Here is a 17,696-nt window from a genome sequence, read left to right as displayed (position 1 = left end):
CAAAGGAGAGAGGATAGAGCCAGATGGAAAAGATCATTGGGAAAGAAAGGAGGGGAGACAAAAGGAGAAAATATGGGGAATAAAAAAGGGAGAGTGAAGACACTACTAAAGAAAGGCGAAGGAGGGAGAAAAGGAGAAGTGACTAATATTCATAGAAAAGAAATAAAATGAAAAAACACTACATATTAAGAAGATTAAAAAGAGGGAAGGAATCATTAGGAAAGATAAGTGGGTGGCAGGAAGACAAACAGAAGGTAGAGAATGAGTTATTAAGGAAAAAAGGAAAGAAAAGAAAATGGAGAGAGGAAATGAAAAGAGTTGGGGAGGGAGGAGACAATGTAAAGGAACAGATAGTTGATTAGAGAAAAGGAGAAAGAATGAAGGAAGAAATCACTGAATGGGATGTGGGGAATGAAAAAGGGGAAGAAACACTGATTAGGAAGAAGATGGAGAGAGCAACTGGGAAAGGACCACTGGAAAAAGTGGAGAGGGGAGACACAAAGTGAAGGAACCACAGAGTATAAGGATGGAGGGAGATGGAAGGTACCATTAGGGAGGGGAGACAAAGGTGAAAATTCCTTGTGACAGGAAGAAGTACAGAGAAAGGACCAATGGAAAAAGAGGAGATGGGAGATACAAAGGAAGAGACCAAGGAGGATAGGGATGGAGGGAGATGGAAAGTACCATTAGGGAGGGGAAACAAAGCTGAGAAACTAATGGAAGGAAGCCCTGGAGATGGGGCAAATTGAACAAGGGAAAAGAATAGTGGGATCTGGGAAGGAGAAAAGGAAAGAAATAGTCAAGGGAACATGATGAAGACCTGGGGAAAACACAGAAAAGAAACAAGAGTGTGTCTGTGTGTGGACAGCCAAGGGTTGCATAGCACAGGAAGAGAGCACTTGCTAAGGGGGAGTGCTGGGGACAGGTGGGGGCCATGTGCAGACTGTGCAGTGAGACAGGAGGGAACAGCAGGAGCGATAAACAGCAGGGCATGAGGATGTTCTGGAGGCAGCAAGAGCTCAGAGTGGACCGGACTGTCAGGGAAAGGGATAGGAATTTCCAATCCAAGACTGACATTCACAGGCTGGAGATGGAAGGGCCCAAGTGGGGATGGGAAGGGAGAAAAGAAGTATGAGACCAATGAGGGGAGAGCTGGGGACAAAGGGGCAGGGAGGGGCCATGCTGTGCAGAGCCATGGGCTGGGGGGGTCAGGATGGGCTGAAGTGGAGGCTGCCTCACAAACTCAGAGATGTGTGATCCTGCACAAGGCCCTTAGCAACTGCTTTAAACTACAGCTTCTTTGCTTTTTAAATGATTCTCTTAAACGCAAAGGTTTTGAAAGAAACTTCGAACTTAAAAACCCTGTGTTTCATGAGAATGAAGAGAAAAGCCTGAGCATGGGATGGGAAGAGAGAAAAACAGTAGGCAAAGGCCATTAAAGAGACAGACAACAGCACAGAAAGAGTGACAAAGTTAGAGACATCAGAAAGTGTCCACAGAGAACTGGGGAATGATAGTGACAGGAGAGGCTTCCGGTTTTCCTTATTGCTAAAGCATGAAAGAAAAAGTAAGTGTCAAGCAACCAGAGTAATGTAAGTAGAGGGAAAGTGCTCCGGCTCTGCCTGTAACCTTACTGGCTGTTTGGCCCTCAGCATATCACATAAACTCTCCAGCTCAGGTTCCTTTTCTCTCAATACATGTGTTTGGACTGTATGGACACTCAGATCCATTCCAACACACTAATCTTTTATGATTTTCTAAGAGAGAAGGGGAAAACTAGTTGATATGATCCTAGAGGCAGAGAGATTGAGATTAAGGGAAAGGCTTTTGAGGAAGACAAATGTTGGGAACTGAATAGCCTGTAGAGAGGAAAGAGGCAGAGGAAGGGGCCAATCAAGGATGTGGGGACATAGAGAGGAGGCAGGTCCTGCAGGCAGAGAGGGAGACAGAGAGACACAGGTGGATTCCACACAGGAGAATCAGAGACTTTCAGAGAGAAGATTCCTTGGCAATAAAAGAGTCAAGGAAGAGAACAGTGTCAAGGAAGTAGATCTTTATGACCGTGGGGACTTAGTAACCAAGCAAGGATCAAAGACAAAGGGAAAAGGAAGGGATTAATGAGGAAGACGAGAAAGGAGTAAGACAGGATTTACTAGATCTCTGGGGAGAGAGAGACAGAGAATTGGCCACTATGAGATATGACAGAAGACTGTCACTAGCAAAACTGAATTGGGGAAAAAGAAAAAAAAACTATCTTTGGGGGAAAAGGAAGGAAAGAGTAAAGAAAAGGAGCCATTTTGGATGTGAGAAGAGAGAAGTGACTAAGATGGGATGGGACAAAGGAGACAAAGGGAACAATGCACTAAAAATGAGAGAGAGAGAAACCCCCGGCTATGAAGGAGCACCATTAAGGAGAAAGGAAATAGAGTATTGGCAATAGAAAATTTATCATGCACTGGAACTAAAGAGATTGTGTAGGGCCTAGAGAAAAGGAGAATGAGAATCCAATGGAAAAGATATCTTGGGATAGGGGAAGGCAAGGGACCTCTGGGCAGAAGGAGATTAGGGAGAAAGAGAAATAGGTAGACACACACACACAAGTAATAGGAGAGAATCAGAGGGGATAGAGGACAGAACCCGATGCCAGAGATCATTGGGAAAGAAAGGAGGGGAGACAAAAGGAGAAAATGCGGGTAATAAAAAAGGGAGAATAAAGGTACTACTAAAGAAAGGGGAAGGAGTGAGCAAATGGGAAGCTCCTAATTTTCATAGAAAAGGAATAAAATGAAAAAACTAACCCTGCATATTAAGAAGACAATAAAAGGGAAGAAATACTTAGGAAAGATTAGTGGGTGGCAGGAAGACAAAGAATAGAAAGGATGTGTTATGAAGTGGAAAAAAAGCAAAGAAATGAGAAAGGTGAGAGAAACTGAAAAGGATAAACGGTATTGGGGAAGGAGGGGGCATTGTAAAGGAACAGTGAATTGATTAGAAACAAGGAGAAAGAATGAAGGAAGAAACCATTGGATGGCATGTGGGGAAACAAAAAGGGAAAGAACCACTGATTAGGAAGAAGAGGAAGAAAGCAACTGGGAAAGGACCACTGGAAAAGTAGAGAGGGGGGATACAAAGGGAAGACACCACAGAGGATGGAGATGGGGGGAGAAGGAAGGTACCATTAGGGAGGGGAGACAAAGGTGAGAAACCCCTGTGACAGGAAGAAGTAGAGAGAAAGGACCAATGGAAAAAGAGGAAAGGGGAGATGGAAAGGGAAGAGACCATGGATGATGGGGATAGAGGGAGATGGAAGGTACCATTAGCGAGGGGAAACCAAGCTCAGAACCTAAGGAAAGGAAGCACTGGAGATTGATAAAGGGAAGAGAATAGTGGGATCTGAGATGGAGAAAAGGGAAAAAGTAACTGAAGAGAACATTGTGAACCCCTGGGTGAAATACATAGAATTAAGCAGAGTGTGTCTGTGGGAGGACAGCCAAGGGCTAAAGAGCAAAGGAAGAAAGCACTTGCTAATGGGGGAGTGCTAGGGCCTGGAGGGGGCCTTGTGCAGAATGCAGTGAAGCAGGAGAGAACAACAGGAGGGATAAAGCAGCAGGGCCCGAGGATGATCAGGAGGCAGCAAGGGCTCAGAGTGGATCAGACTGTCAGGGAAACAGATGCGAATTTCAAACCTTTGTGGGAGAAATGGGCAAATGGAGTAAAGAAAGAGAGAAAAGAAGTATGAGATCAATGAGGAGAGAGGTGGGGACCCAGGGAGAGACAGAGCCATGGGCTGGGGATCAGGACAGGCTGAAGTGGAGGCTGCCTCTCAAACTCAGAGATGTGTGACCCTGCACACGGCCCTTAGCACCTGCTTTAAAGCATAGTTTCCTTCTCCCTTGAAATGGTGCTCTTGATCTCAAAGGCTTTTAATGCTGTGCTTTTATGAGAAAGAAGAAGAAAGTCCAAGCATTGCCGGGGAGGACAGACAAGCAGTTAGTGAGCAAACTCCATTATAAAGCAAAAAAAGCACAGAAAGAGAGACAAAGACAGAGACAGACACCAAAAGGGACCACAGAGAACTGGGAGAGTGATGGGGGGCGAGGCAGCTGGTTCTCCTAATGGCAAGCTTGGGGCTCAGAGTCAGGAGCACCGGAATTCTGGGACTGACATAAGCTTCCTTGCTCCCTCTCCCAGTGCAGGTCTCCTTCAACATATCCATGAACACACGATACTGGAATAAGATCAGGAGGAGGAAGAGGAGAGACACAGTGACAGACACTGGGAGCAAGACAAGGACACTTAGTAAGTTACAAACCCATTGGATAAGTCTTGGGGACAGCTGGAGGAGATCACATGTGGCTGAACCAGCATTCTCTTTTTTTTCTTTTTTTTCCTGAGGAAACTGGGGTTAACTGACTTGTTCAGAGTCACACAGCTAGGAAATTTTAAATGTTTGAAGGTGGATTTCACCACAGGTCCTTCTGACTTCAGCCCTCAGTGCTATGCATTGTGACATCTAGCTGCCCCTGGGCCATTATTCTCTGTCATTTACACCTGATTTCAAACAATTTCTAGGTTGAGCCAGACACCTAACCTCTCTCAGGCCTCTGAGCATGGTGGGGAGGGATGTGGCTTCTAAGTGTTCCTTCCCCTTGAGGTTTGTGAATGTAGGAGGAAGAGTGATAGGTCCACACAGGCAGGATGGATCAGGAAAGAACAGCCAGTGGGAAGAGGCCATTGGGTGAAGAGACAGACACGGAGAAAGCTTGATGGCAGAGAAACACAGCTGACTCATGTGGGGAAAAGAATACATGAAGCTGAATATAAGTAATGGGAGTTCAATTTCTTCTCCCTAAAATCAGTGGCTGTTTGGCCCTGGACAAGTCTTTAACTTGTCCCAACTTCCTCGGCTACAACAAGTCCTCTTGGACTAGAATGGCCGCTCAGTCAGCCTGCAGCCCGCTCAGATTCTGGGCTTGAACAGGAGAGAAGGAAGAGATTACCTGTTATGGGGACAGAGGCAGAGGGATGGAGACTGAGGGCAACAGCTTCTTGCAGCAAGAGACATGCAGGCTGTTCAGCACCATGGAAAGAGCACAAGGAGAGTCAAAGGATGGGGCCAAGTGAGCATGTGGGCAGAGAGAGTGGAGGCTAGTCTGGTAGAGAGTCAGAGACAGACACTCAGAGGGAGACAGAGTGTTAGCGAGAGAAGACTTCTCGGTAGTGGGAAGCTAGAGAGGGAAGAGACCCCTGGGCGGGAATGTGAGGTGCAGAAGGAAGAGCTATCAAAGAGGAAGGGACACCTGGGGAAGGGCTGGGGGGAGGCACTGGCTACTAAGGATGCAGAGAACACTGCACTGGGCTTCCATTAAATCCAGCCTGGGACATTTTCAAGCTGAATCGGCCTCAGCAAGTCACTGAAGGTCTCTCTGTCTCTGTTTTCCCCTCTACCACATGTTGCAAGGTGGCATTTGGGGGCTTCTAAGGAGACTTGTAATTCCATGAAATGATGGAAAGGGCAAATCGAGCCCTCGGTAAGGGAATTGGAAGGAGAAAGAGAGAAGTTTAGCAAACCTTTAATGAGGGGAGAGAGGCAGCAGGTATGGAGAGGGAGAAAAAAGTGCTGACGAGGGAGAGGGGGAAGGGATAACTTGACAACATAAATGTGATAGAGGAAAAATGCTACTAGAGAATTGTTAATAGAGTATTTGAATCACAAGGGAGAAGAATAGAGGCTGACATTCAGAGAAGGGACTGGGGAAGGGGAAAGAAGGAAATCATCTGTTAAGTATTACCTTGTGTCTGACATTGTGCTGAGTGCTTTACAAAAAGGGTCACATTTGATCTCTATATAAGCCCACTGAAGTAGGTATGAGCAGTATAATAATTTTGTTCCTTAGAAAACTGAGGAACAGAGAGGTTCTCATCTCCTCAGGGTCACACAGCTTGCAAATGTCTATGGCTCAATTTGGAACCAGGCCTTACTGAGTTCTGAGCCAGCATTCTGGCTGCTGCACAAGCAGTGTCCCTGGAGCCTGGATGACCTGAGTCCAGATACTACCTCCAAAATTATGGTATAACTCTATGTATCATTTCTACTCTCTCAGATCCAGCTTGTTCCTCTCTAAAAGGATAACCCTGGACTCCAGAACCACTGAGGATTCATCCAAGATCAGATTGGAGCTTCTGGGACTGAAGAAGAAACATACAACTTGGTATTGGTATGGAGGGAGAGAGAGGGAAATACAGCCAAGAGCCTTGTGGGGAGGCCTGAGGAACAAGGTCAACTAGTGAGTAAAGAGTCAATAGAAAAACTCAAAAGCAGAGAAAGACCAAAGGGTAGAAAAAGAGAGAGAAGTCAGAGAGACCTGGGGAAGGTGGGAAGGGACAGAAAATACAAAGAGAAAGGTGGTGTAGTCTTGGAAAGGGAAGGGAAAATGAAGAGAGGCCACTGGGAGGGAGATGAAAGACTAAACACCAGATGAGAGAGATGAGATGGGGAGCCACATAGAAAAAGGGCAACTGGGGATGAGCCATACTGGAAAAGCCAACTAGATGTCACAATAGACAGATCTTTGTCCCTGAATTTAGAGCAGCATGGGTTCAGCTCTGGACTCAGACACTTTCTCTGTGAGTCTGGGCTAGCACTTAATCTGTGAGCCTCAGTTTCCAACCCTGCTATGAGAGGTTGTAATTCATCAACAGTAATTCCCTTCTAACTATAAATCTATGATCTTGGGAGTGATGGAAGGAGACAGAGGGGGAAAATTATTGGTTAGGGGGAAAAAAAGGAGATTCCTGGGGACAGGGAAGGCAGCAGTATAGGAGGAATAAAGTCCTTGGGGAGAGAGGAAGAGAGAAGCCTATCAGGAAGTATGAATAAAGACTGTGAGCCAAGGACGTAGCCAGGGTGAGAGAAGGAAATAAAGCATAATTGGAGAAGGAAGAGAGAAAGAAAGGAAGGGAAGGCATCATTTTGGATGAGAGGAGGAAATAGAGGAAAGAGGAAGGTAGGATGCCTTGGTGGTACAGAAATAGAAAGGTGAGAGAGCTCCCTAAACATGGGCAGAAAGAAACAAAGTAAAGTCAGGACTAGAAAAGGAGGAAAGGGAGGAAATAAAGGAGGGAATGCTGGGCTATAGTCTTTGAAGCAGAAACTAAGGAGCAGTTCTGCAGGGCCTAGGAGGAAGGAGATCAAGAAACAAATAGAAAATATCCCTTGGGAAATGGATGGGAAGGGACGTAGAGGCAACTGCTAGAGACAAAGAGAAGGGACAAGACAATAGGAAGTAATGAAAAAGGGATGGAGAGACAGACAGACAGAGAGGGACAGAGAGATGGCGCACGCACACACACACACACACACACACACACACACACACACACACACCAGACAGAGATATTAAAGGGAAGGACTATTAGGAAGAGAAGAGACAAGAAGAGGGAAAAGAACACTGGGAAATAAAAGGGAAACAAAAATGAACTTAGTATAGGAGTAAGAGAAGAGAGAAGGAAAACAGCACAGAAATAGGGAGAAGGTGTCAGATTATGAGAAGAAACAGATATGGATTGAGTGAGGGGGAAAAAGATAAAAAACACTGGGTATTAAATAGAGGAAAAGATCAAGAGACCAAAAGGAATGAGACAAAGGAAGAGAGCACAGGGATGGGGAAAAGAACGACAGCACACAAAGGGAGTGAGAAATGAAAAGAAGTAACTGTGATGGGGAGGGAAGGGACAGTGAAAGGAAAGGCACCACTGATTACAGGGAAGAGAGAGAAAGAAGGCAGGGCCTGGAAAGGGATACAGAAGAGGATATAGGAAATGGCAGCGGGCTGGAGAAAAAAATTCCATCAGGGAGGCTGGAATGAGGAGAAATACAGGGGAAAAAAGCACTGGTTAGGACAAAAAACAAAAGAAAGAAAGAAGTTTCTAGTGTAAATAGGACTGGGCAGAGAGAAAGGGAATAGATTATGGAGAACAGTTATGAAGGATAAAAGAAATTACCATTAGGAAGGAGAAAAAAGATGAAAAATGAATACATTATTTGAGTGACAAAAGGAAAGGAAATCTAGGATGGAGGAAAAGGAAAAAAAAACATGAAAGGAGAACATTGAATATCGGGGGGAAATACAGAGAAGACAGCAGAGTGTATTTGTGGGTGAAAGTGTAAAGGAATAAAACACTTCCTAATGGGGGAAGATTAGGGATAGGCCTCTGCTCTGTACTGATGGTCCAGTGTGACAGGAGAGAAGAGCAGGAGGGATAAAGCAGCAGAGCCTGAGGATGCTCTGAGGCAGCAAGAGCTGCCGTTCAGTGATGAAGAGAGGGGGCAAGGTGGGGAAGGTCTATGGAAGTGAATGGACAGCAAAGAGTGTTAGTGGGGAAGAGAACTAGCAAAAGTTCCACTGGGCGTGGATGGTGGGAGAAAGAGAAAGTAAGTCTCCAACGACCACAGTACAGTAAGTAGAGGGAAAGTGCCCAAGCCCTGCTTGTAACCTTAGTGGCTGTAAGGATATGCTGATAGTCATATCACATAAACTCCCAGCTCAGGTTCCTTTTCTTTCAGTAGATGTGTTTTAGTGGATGGACACAGATCCATTCAAAGTCACTAATCTTTTATGATTTTCTAAAGAGAAGCAGAAAACTACTTGATGTAAGGGTAGAGGCAGAGAGATTAAGATTCATGGAAAGGCTTTTGGGGAGGGAAGACAAATGTTGGGAAATGAATAGCCTGCAGAGAGGAAAGAGTCAGAGGAAGGGGCCAAGAAAGGATGTGGGGACATAGAGAGGAGGCTAGTCCAGCAGGAAGAGAGGGAGACAGAGACACAGGTGGTTTCCACACAGGAGAATCAGAGATTTTCAGAGAGAGAATATTCCTTGGCAGTGAAAGAGCCAGAGAGGGAAGAGAGAATTTGTCAAGGAATTAGATCTTTATGACCATGGGGGACTAAGCAAACCAAGCAAGGATCAAAGAGAAAGGGACAGTGAAGATGGCCTGGGGGAGAAAATGGCAATTTATGATGGAGAGAGCAAAGCACTTGAGATCAGATCATACCTCAGACCTTTTCATGCATGAATTTGCTTCAGGAAGATATGGAAGTTCTCCCAGGCTCAGCTTCCTCCTCTATAAGATACTTGAGGGCTACTTTGAAGACCTTTAAGGTCCCTTCCCTGTTTAAAATCCCAAGAATAGTGGAAAGGAGAAAGAAATCCCCTTGTGGGGTTGAGATGGGAAGAGAAATTGAGCATGAAAATATCCTTCCGGGGGGAGAGACACAGGGAATGGCCAGAGGAGGAGAGGAAGTGTTGGAAAGAGAGAACAGAAATGGACCATTTACAATGGCAATAAGCAGAGATGAAAAGTGCACACAAAAGTGTGATTTTGAAAGACAAGAGAGGGGCGCAGAGGAAAAGATCTAAAAGGAAAAATATGCTTTGCAAACTGTCTCATTTGATACCTTGGACAGCTCCATGCAGCTGCTTTCATTATCTCTATTCTGTTCTTATAGCAAAAATACATTGAGATTATGACTAGCCCAGGTTCTCTCAGTAAGAAATATCTAAAATTTAATTTGAACTCGGGTCTTACAGACTCCAGGCCCAGCACTGTTTCCAGTGCACAGGCCATGTCCCTGGAGCCTAGCTGATTTGGGTCTAGTTCTCAATCTCAAATCTATCTCTGTAATTCTATGGAGATCTCTGTCATTCTCCCAGTCTCAGCTTCCTTCTCTCTCAAATGATGAGATTATATGTAGAAGCCTATGAGGACGTGTCCAAAACTCAATCTGTGATTGAAAGAGAAGTGTAAGTTAGCATTGGCTAGAAGAAGAGCGTGAAATGGAGACAAAAGACTTGTAGGAAAGTCAGAGAAATGGAGGGAGTAGACTAGTGTGGAAAGAGGAGGGACAGAAAGGGAAAAGAAAGGGATGGCAATGGATTGCAGGGAGAGAGAGACCAAAAGGTATGAGGAGACAGAGAAGTCAGAGAAAAGGGGGAAGGGAAACAGAGACAGAAATAGAAAGAGACAAATACAGAAGTAGAGACAGATAAAGAAAAATAATATGCAAAGAATCTGTAACTTGAAAGGAGAGGGAGAATGAAAGAAGACATGTGTAGAGAGAGTTGAAAGATATTTCTGAGATCATTAGACAGGGAGTTTGTGAAAGGAAAGTGACAGCAGGCAATACAAAGACATGCCATTCCAAGTTGAGGAAGATGGAAAGAGAGAGACACTGATTAACAGGAACTTAAGAGTTTTTCAGACTCAGTTTGCTCCCTGAAGAAAATTATTGTGTTCCATGGCCCTGAGGTTCTTTTCATTTGTACATCTATAATCATATGGGTGAAGAAAGGTCAAAACCACTATTTCATATATGTTGTCTCTTCCAATTATAAATCTATGACTGCATGAGTGATGCAAGAAGACAGTGAGGAAAAGACATTGTTTAGGAGAAAGAGGAAGAGACCATTGAGGAGAGATGAGAAAGGAGAAAGAAAGGACTTAATAGTTCTCTGGGGAGACAGAAAGAAAAAAGGCCATCGAGATGTATGGCAGAAGAGTGTCACTAGCACATCAGGGCAGTGGGGGAAGAGAAAATCTTTGGGTGAAAAAGGAAGGAAAGAGAGGGTCCGATTTTGGATGGGAGAAGTGAGAAGAATTGACTAAGATAGGATAGGGTGGAGGAGACAAAGGGAAGGATGTAATAAACATGGGAGCCAGAGAAATCCCCCACTAGGGAGGAACACTACTAGGCAGAAAGGAGATAGACTATTGGTGACAGAAAATTTACTAGACAATAGAACTCAAGAAATTGTGTAGGGCCTAGAGGAAAGAAGGAGGATTCAATGGAAAAGACATATTGGGAAAGACTAGGGCACGGGACCTCTGTGCAGCTGGAGATTAAGTAGAGAGAGAGAGAGAGAAATAAAAAGAGATAGATAGAAAAACACAGAGACACACACAAACACACACAAACCCACACTGAGTGAAGTATTAAGAAAGGACCAGAAGGGAGAGAGGACAGAACCAGATGGAAGAGATCACTGGGAAAGGAAGGAGGGGAGAGAAAAGGAGGAAATATGGGGAATAAAGGGAGGGAGAAGGAGTGAGAAAATGAGAAGAGCCTAGTTTGTATAAAAAAGGAATAAAATTAAAGCACACACACACAAACACACACACACACGCACGCACAAACACTACATATTGAGAAGAGCAAAAAAGGGAAGGAATCATTAGGAAAGATAAGTGGGTAGCAGGAAGCCAAAGGGAATGTAGAGAATGTGCAAGTAAGGAAAAAAAGGAAAAAAGAAAAGGTTGAGCGAAATTGAGAAGGAGAAACAGGGGAAGGAGGAGATAATGTAAAAGAACAGATCATTGAATAGAGAAAAGAAGGAGAAAGAATGAAGGGAGAGACCATCTTATAAGATGGGGGAAAGAAAAAGGGAAAGAACCACAGATGAGGAAGAAGAGGGATAGAACAAGTGGGAAAGGACCACTGGAAAAAGTGGAAAGGGGAGACCCAAAGGGAAGAAACCACAGAGCATGGAGATGGAGGGAGAAGGAAGGTACCATTAGGGAGGGGAAACAAAGGTGAGAAATCCTTGTGACAGGAAGAAGTACAGAGAAAGGACCAATGGAAAAAGAGGAGATGGGAGATGCAAAGGAAGAGACCAAGGAGGATAGGGATGGAGGGAGATGGAAGGTACCATTAGGGAGGGGAAACAAAGCTGAGAAACTAATGCAAGGAAGCCCTGGAGATGGGGAAATTGATAAAGGGAAGAGAATAGTGGGCTTTGGGATGGGGAAAAGGGAAAAAGCAAGTGAAGAGAACATTGTGAACACCTGGGGGCAATATAGAAAAGAAAGAGTGAGTCTGTGGGAGGACAGCCAAGGGCTGCAGAGCACAGGAAGAAAGCACTTGCTAAGGGGGGAGTGCTGGGGACAGGCGGGGGTCCTGAGCAGACTGTGCAGTGAGACGGGAAGAGCAGGAGGGATAAAACAGCAGGGCCCGAGGATGATCGGGAGGCAGCAAGGGCTCAGAGTGGACCGGACTGTCAGGGACAGGGAGGGGAATTTCCGATCCAAGAATGACACTCACAGGCTGGAGTTGGGAGTACCCAAGTGGGGATGGGAAGAGAGAAAAGAAATAAGAGACCAATGAGGAGAGAGGAGGTGGGGCCGGAGGGAGGGGCCATCCTGGACAGAGCCCTGGGCTTGGGGACAGGACAGGCTGAAGTGGAGGCTGCCTCACAAACTCAAGAGATGTGCGACCCTGCACAAGCCACTTAGTATCTGCTTTAAACCACAGTTTCTTCTCCTTCTAAATGATGCTCTTGAGCTCAAAGGCTTTTAATGCTCTGCTTTTATGAGAAAGAAGAGCAAAATCTGAGGATTGCGGGTGAGGAGAGAAAAGCAGTTATTGAGTAAACTCCATTAGAGAGACAGAAAAAGAAGCACAGAAAGAGAGACAAAGACAGAGAGAGACATCAGGAAGGGACCCCAGAGGGGAATGATGGTGGGGGTGAGGCAGCTGGTTCTCCTGCTGGCTAAAGCATGGGGCTCAGAGGCAGGAGAACCTGAATTCTGGGGCTGGCTTACAAGCTTCCTTGCTTCCATCATAGAACCAGTTCTCCTTATATGTCTAATCCTTAGTTTCTCCAGGGTTAGATTCCATTTCCCTTAATTTTTTCCATCTGTAAGTCAGGGATTCTATAAATGACAGTAAGATAAGAAAAAAGGCTAACTGAGGTTGCTTTGGTGGCAGAGAGCTGCCAAAGGCTTCTGTGGAGTACGTTCCAGGAGATGCAACAGGACAAGGCCACTTTGTACAAAGGAAAGGGGGAGGACAAAAAGGGATGGACGACAGGGGATGAGCAGCAAAAAGCAGAAGGCAGAGCCTTGGGGTGGGCCAGTTGGGGGAAGGGCAGTACAAAGACAGGGAGACACACACAGAGAAAATAATTATTAGTAATTTGAGAGAGAGAGGGAGGAAGTTATTTTGGGGGAGAAGAGGCAGAGAGCAAGGAGCTGAAGGCCCCAATGAGGACACTTCTGAGGAAGAAGGAAATGGACTGGGTGGGAACCCTTTGCTAGAACAGATAGAAGGTAGAGGGCTTTGGGGCCAAATCACCCTGAGTTATTAATTTGCTTCTGAAAATTAATAGCTGTTCAAGTCACTTAATTCTGCTCAGCTTGAATTTCTTCCTCTAAAAAAATGGAGATCGAGTTGGCCACTTAGGGGCCCTTCCATGGAAGATTCCATCATTGAGGGTGAGAGAAGGGCAAGCCCCATGGGAGTGAAGGTCAGGAAGGAGAGTTAGTGGGGAAGAGAACCAGAGAAGGTCCACTAGGCATGGATCATGGGGGAGACACAAAGTGATCCTCCTACCAACCAGGACACAGTATGTCCACACAAAATGATGTGTGTTCAATATCCTCTTGTAAATGTACTGGTTGTGTGTCCCTCAGCACATCACATAAAGGCCTTTTCTCAGTTTCCTTTTCTTTCAGAAGAGGTCTCTGGACAGGATGGACTCCCAGACTCATTCCCTCTCTCTAAGGTTGTATGCTTTTCCAATAGAGAAGGGAAAAATACTTAATATAGGGTAGAGGTAGATTCTGAGCAGGGAACAGATACAGAGGAAAGGGAATACCATGGACAGAGCAAAGGAGAGTCAAAGGAATGGGACAAGTGAGGATGTGGGTAAATATAGGGGGAGAGAGAGAGACTTTTAGAGAGAGAAGGCTTCTCATTAAAGGGGAGCTAGAGAGGAAGAGAGCACTGGGCGGGAACGTGAGGGGCAGAAATCCAGAGCGCAGGGAGGGATTAGAAGAGCTATGGACAGGCGTAGGCCCTGTGCTGACCGTCCAGTGAAACAGGGATAAAGCGGGGATAAAGGAGCAGGGCCTGAGGATGGTCAGGACCCAGCAAGGACTCAGAGTGGATTGGATCTGACACTCCTAGTCTGGTGATAGAAGAGCCCAAGCAGAGGGAGGAAAGGGAGGAAAGAAGTATGAGATCAATGAGGAGAGAGCTGGAGCTCTAAGGAGGGGCCATGCTGGACAGAGCCATGGGCTGGGGGTCTGGACAGCCTGAAGAGGAGGCTGCCTCACAAACTTAGAGATGTGTGACCCTGGACATGGCACTGAGGACCTGCTTTAAACCTCAGTTTCTTCTCTTAAATGATGAACATGAACCCAAGGTTTTTACAAATTACTTTTCCCTTTAACATGCTATTGTTGAATGAGAAAGAGGAAAACCTCAGGGAAAAGATACAGTTAGAAAAGAAATTGCAGCAGTGACAAAGATAGACAGAGACAAATAGAAAGTAAGATTCCACAGAGATTGGGAGAGTGAGGGTGGTGGGTGAGGCAGCTGGTTCTCCCAGTGTGCACTTGGGTTTTGAGGACCCGAGTTCTAGTGCTAGGAAAAACCTACTTGTTCCATGTCCAGGAGCAGGCCTGTTTAATGGCCTAAGCTTCAGGTTGGTAAATGTGAGACTCAGTTCACTGTCAAGTTCCCTTCCAGCTGGAAACTTCTGATGTATCAGTGATAGAAAGGGGAAAAAAGTTTAAGAGGCTTGCTCTGGTACCTCTGAAGCAGAGGGTAAAAGCTGCCAAAGTGTCATTAGGGAATGAAGAGAAGAAGAAGGCGCAGGATAAGCTGCACTGAGTACAAAGGAAAGGTGCAGAAGGAAAGAGGTGGGAAAACAGGAGATGGGAAGGGGAAGATGGAGGGAAGAGCACTTGGAGGGGGCCAGTTTGGGAGGAACATTCAGAGAAAGATAAAGAGAAAAGGGAAAAAATTAGTAATTAGAGATGGAGAGTGGGAAGACCCCACTTTGGAGAGTGGGGAGAGGAAGGAGAATAGGGAGGTAAAGGACTCGGTGGGGGCCAAAAAAGCTAGAATGTTTTACTTGGAGTCAAATCACCCCGACTTAGCACCAAGCTTTCGAAAATTAAGAGCTGTCAAGTCAGTTACGTTTTCTCAATTTAATATCCTCCTCTAAAAAAGATGGAAATGTAGTTGGCCACTCTGGGCTCTTCCAGTTGGATGATCCACTCAATGATAAATAGAGGGAGCAATGGTGCACGGGGGTGGGGGGAGGCCTGTGAAGTGAATGGGCAGGAAAGAGAGTTAGTGAGGAAGAGAACCAGCAAAAGGCCCACTGCACATGGATGTTGGGAGAGAGAAACAGGTAAGTGTCCAACAACCAGAGTAAGGTAAGTAGAGGGAAAGTGCTCCAGCTCTGCTTGTTTGGCCTGTTTGGCCCTAAGCAAATCACATAAACTCTCCACCTCAGGTTCCTTTTTCTTTCTATAGATGTTTTTGACTGGGTGGACACTCAGATCCATTCCAACTCTCCAATATGTTATGATTTTCCAAGAGAAAAGGGGAACACTCCTTGATGTAAGGGTAGAGGCAGAGACATTGAGATTAAGGAAAAGGCTTTTGAGGAAGGAAAGAAATGTTGGGAACTGAATAGCCTGTATAGAGGACAGAGTCAGAGGATGGGGCCAAGCAAGGATGTGGGGACACAGAGAGGAGGCTGGTCCAGTAAGCAGAGAGGGAGACAGAGAGACACAGGCGGAATCCACACAGGAGTTTCAGAAATTTTCAGAGAGAAAGGGTTTCTTGGCAATGAAAGGACCAGAGAGGAAAGAGAACAGTGTCAAAGAAGTAGACCATGGGGGACTAAGTAAACCAAGCAAATCAAAGGGACCGTGAAGTTTGCCTGGGGTAAGCAAGTGGCAATTTATGATGGAGAAGCAAAGTACTTGAGTTCAGTTCATACCTCAGACCTTTTCTTTTTTATAAATGAACTTATTTATTTTATTAATTTACTTTTTTTTCTTGCTAAGACAATTGGGGCTACAAGACTTGCCCAGGGTCACACAGCTAATAAGTGTTAAATATCTGAGACCAGATTTGAACTCAGGTACTCCTGAATTCAGGGCTGCTGTTCTACCCACTGTGCCATCTGGCATCCTCAGACCTTTTCATGCATGAATTATCTTTAGGAAGACATGGAAGGTCTCTCAGGCTCAGCTTTTTCCTCTATAAGCTATTGAGGGCTGCTTTGAGGACCTTTAAGGTCCATTCCATATTTAAAATCCTAAGAGAAATGGAAAAGAAAAAGAAATACTCTTAGGGGATTGAGATGGAAGGAGAAATTGAACATGAAAAGATCTCTGAGAAGGTGAGAGACACAGGAATGGCCAGAGGGGAAGAGAAAGTGTTGCAAAGGGAGAAAAGGAAGGGGCCATTTACAGTAGAGATAAGCAGGGATGAAAATGCTTGTGCAAAATTGTTGACTGCAATTTTGAAAGACAATGGAGGGAAGCAGAGGGAGAGATCTAAAAGGAAGAAAATAGCTTTGCAAACACTGTCTCATTTGATACCATGGACAGCTCCATGCAGCTGGATACATATAATCCCCACTTTAACCTTAAAGCAAAAAGGACAGTGAGATTGTGACTAACCCACGTTCACTCAGTAAGAAATATCTAATGGTTAATTTGAACTCGGGCCTTACTGAGTTCAGGCCCAGCACTCTTTCCAATGCACAGGCCATGTCCCTGGAGCCGAGCTGATTTGAGTGCAGAGCCTACTCTCCAATCTCTCTCTATAACTCTATGCAGATCTCTGTCACTCTCCCAGGCTCAGCTTCCTTCTCTCTCTTTATATACCTAGAAACTGTGAGGACAGGTCCAAAACTCAATCTGTGATTGAAAGAGAAGTGTAACTTAGCATTGGGCTAGAGGGAAAGCACAAAATAGTTACAAGAGGCTTGTAGAGAACTCAGAGAAATGGAGGGAGTAGACTAGTGTGGAAAGAAGAGAGACAGAAAAGGAAAAGGGAGGGATGGCGCTGGATTAAAGGGAGAGAGAGACCAAAGGACAGATAAGTCAGAGAACCAGAGGGAAGGGAGCCAGAGACAGCGAGAGAAACATAGAAGTAGAGATAGATAAAGCAAAATAATATGCAAAGAATGTTTAACTTGAAAAGAGAGGAAAAATGAAGAAGGCCATGGTGAAAAGGGGTGAAAGGCATTTCAGAGGTCATTAGACAGGGAGATTGTGAAAGAATAGTGACAGCAGGTGATGGAGAGAGGTCTGCATAGAAGTTTAAGCAGATGGATACAGAGAAAGACTGAAAAACAGTAACTAAGAGTTCGTTTCTCAGCCTCAGGTTGTTCCTCTGAAGAAAGTGATTTCATGGGTCTCTGCTCCAGGAGGAGAAAGAGAGACAGAAAAAAGGTAGAGACAGACAGAGAGAACCACAAGTATTAGGAAAGAATCAGAAGGGGGAGAGGATAGAGCCAGATGGAAGAGATCATTGGGAAAGAAAGGAGGGGAGACAAAAGGAGAAAATATGGGGAATAAAAAAGGGAAAGTGAAGACACTACTAAAGAAAGGGGAAGGAGGGAGAAAAGGAGAAGTGAGTAATATTCATAGAAAAGAAATACAATAAAAAAAACCAAAAACTACATATTAAGAAGATTAAAAAGAGGGAAGGAATCATTAGGAAAGATAAGTGGGTGGCAGGAAGACAAAGAGAATGTAGAGAATGTGCTATTAAGGAAAAAAGCAAAGAAAAGAAAATGGAGAGAGAAAATGAAAAGTGTTGGGGAGGGAGGAGACAATGTAAAGGAACAGATAGTTGATTAGAGAAAAGGAGAAAAAATGAAGGAAA

At 45.0% G+C, this 17,696-nt stretch overlaps 1 long non-coding RNA gene across 1 annotated transcript in view; it reads left to right on the top strand.

Annotated features, from left to right (window-relative positions):
* LOC141549100 (uncharacterized) overlaps positions 1-17,696 on the top strand; it is a 183,227-nt gene that overhangs the window by 46,031 nt on the left and 119,500 nt on the right. The window contains exons 6-7 of the long non-coding RNA XR_012484224.1: positions 4,192-4,299; positions 6,105-6,218. This is a non-coding gene — a long non-coding RNA (uncharacterized LOC141549100). The remainder of the gene's footprint in view (positions 1-4,191; positions 4,300-6,104; positions 6,219-17,696) is intronic.

Source organism: Sminthopsis crassicaudata, chromosome X (genome assembly GCF_048593235.1).
Source record: "Sminthopsis crassicaudata isolate SCR6 chromosome X, ASM4859323v1, whole genome shotgun sequence".
Lineage (NCBI taxonomy): Eukaryota > Metazoa > Chordata > Mammalia > Dasyuromorphia > Dasyuridae > Sminthopsis > Sminthopsis crassicaudata.
The sequence above is the reverse complement of the archived record's forward strand: the minus strand, read 5'-3'. Positions and strand labels throughout refer to the sequence as shown.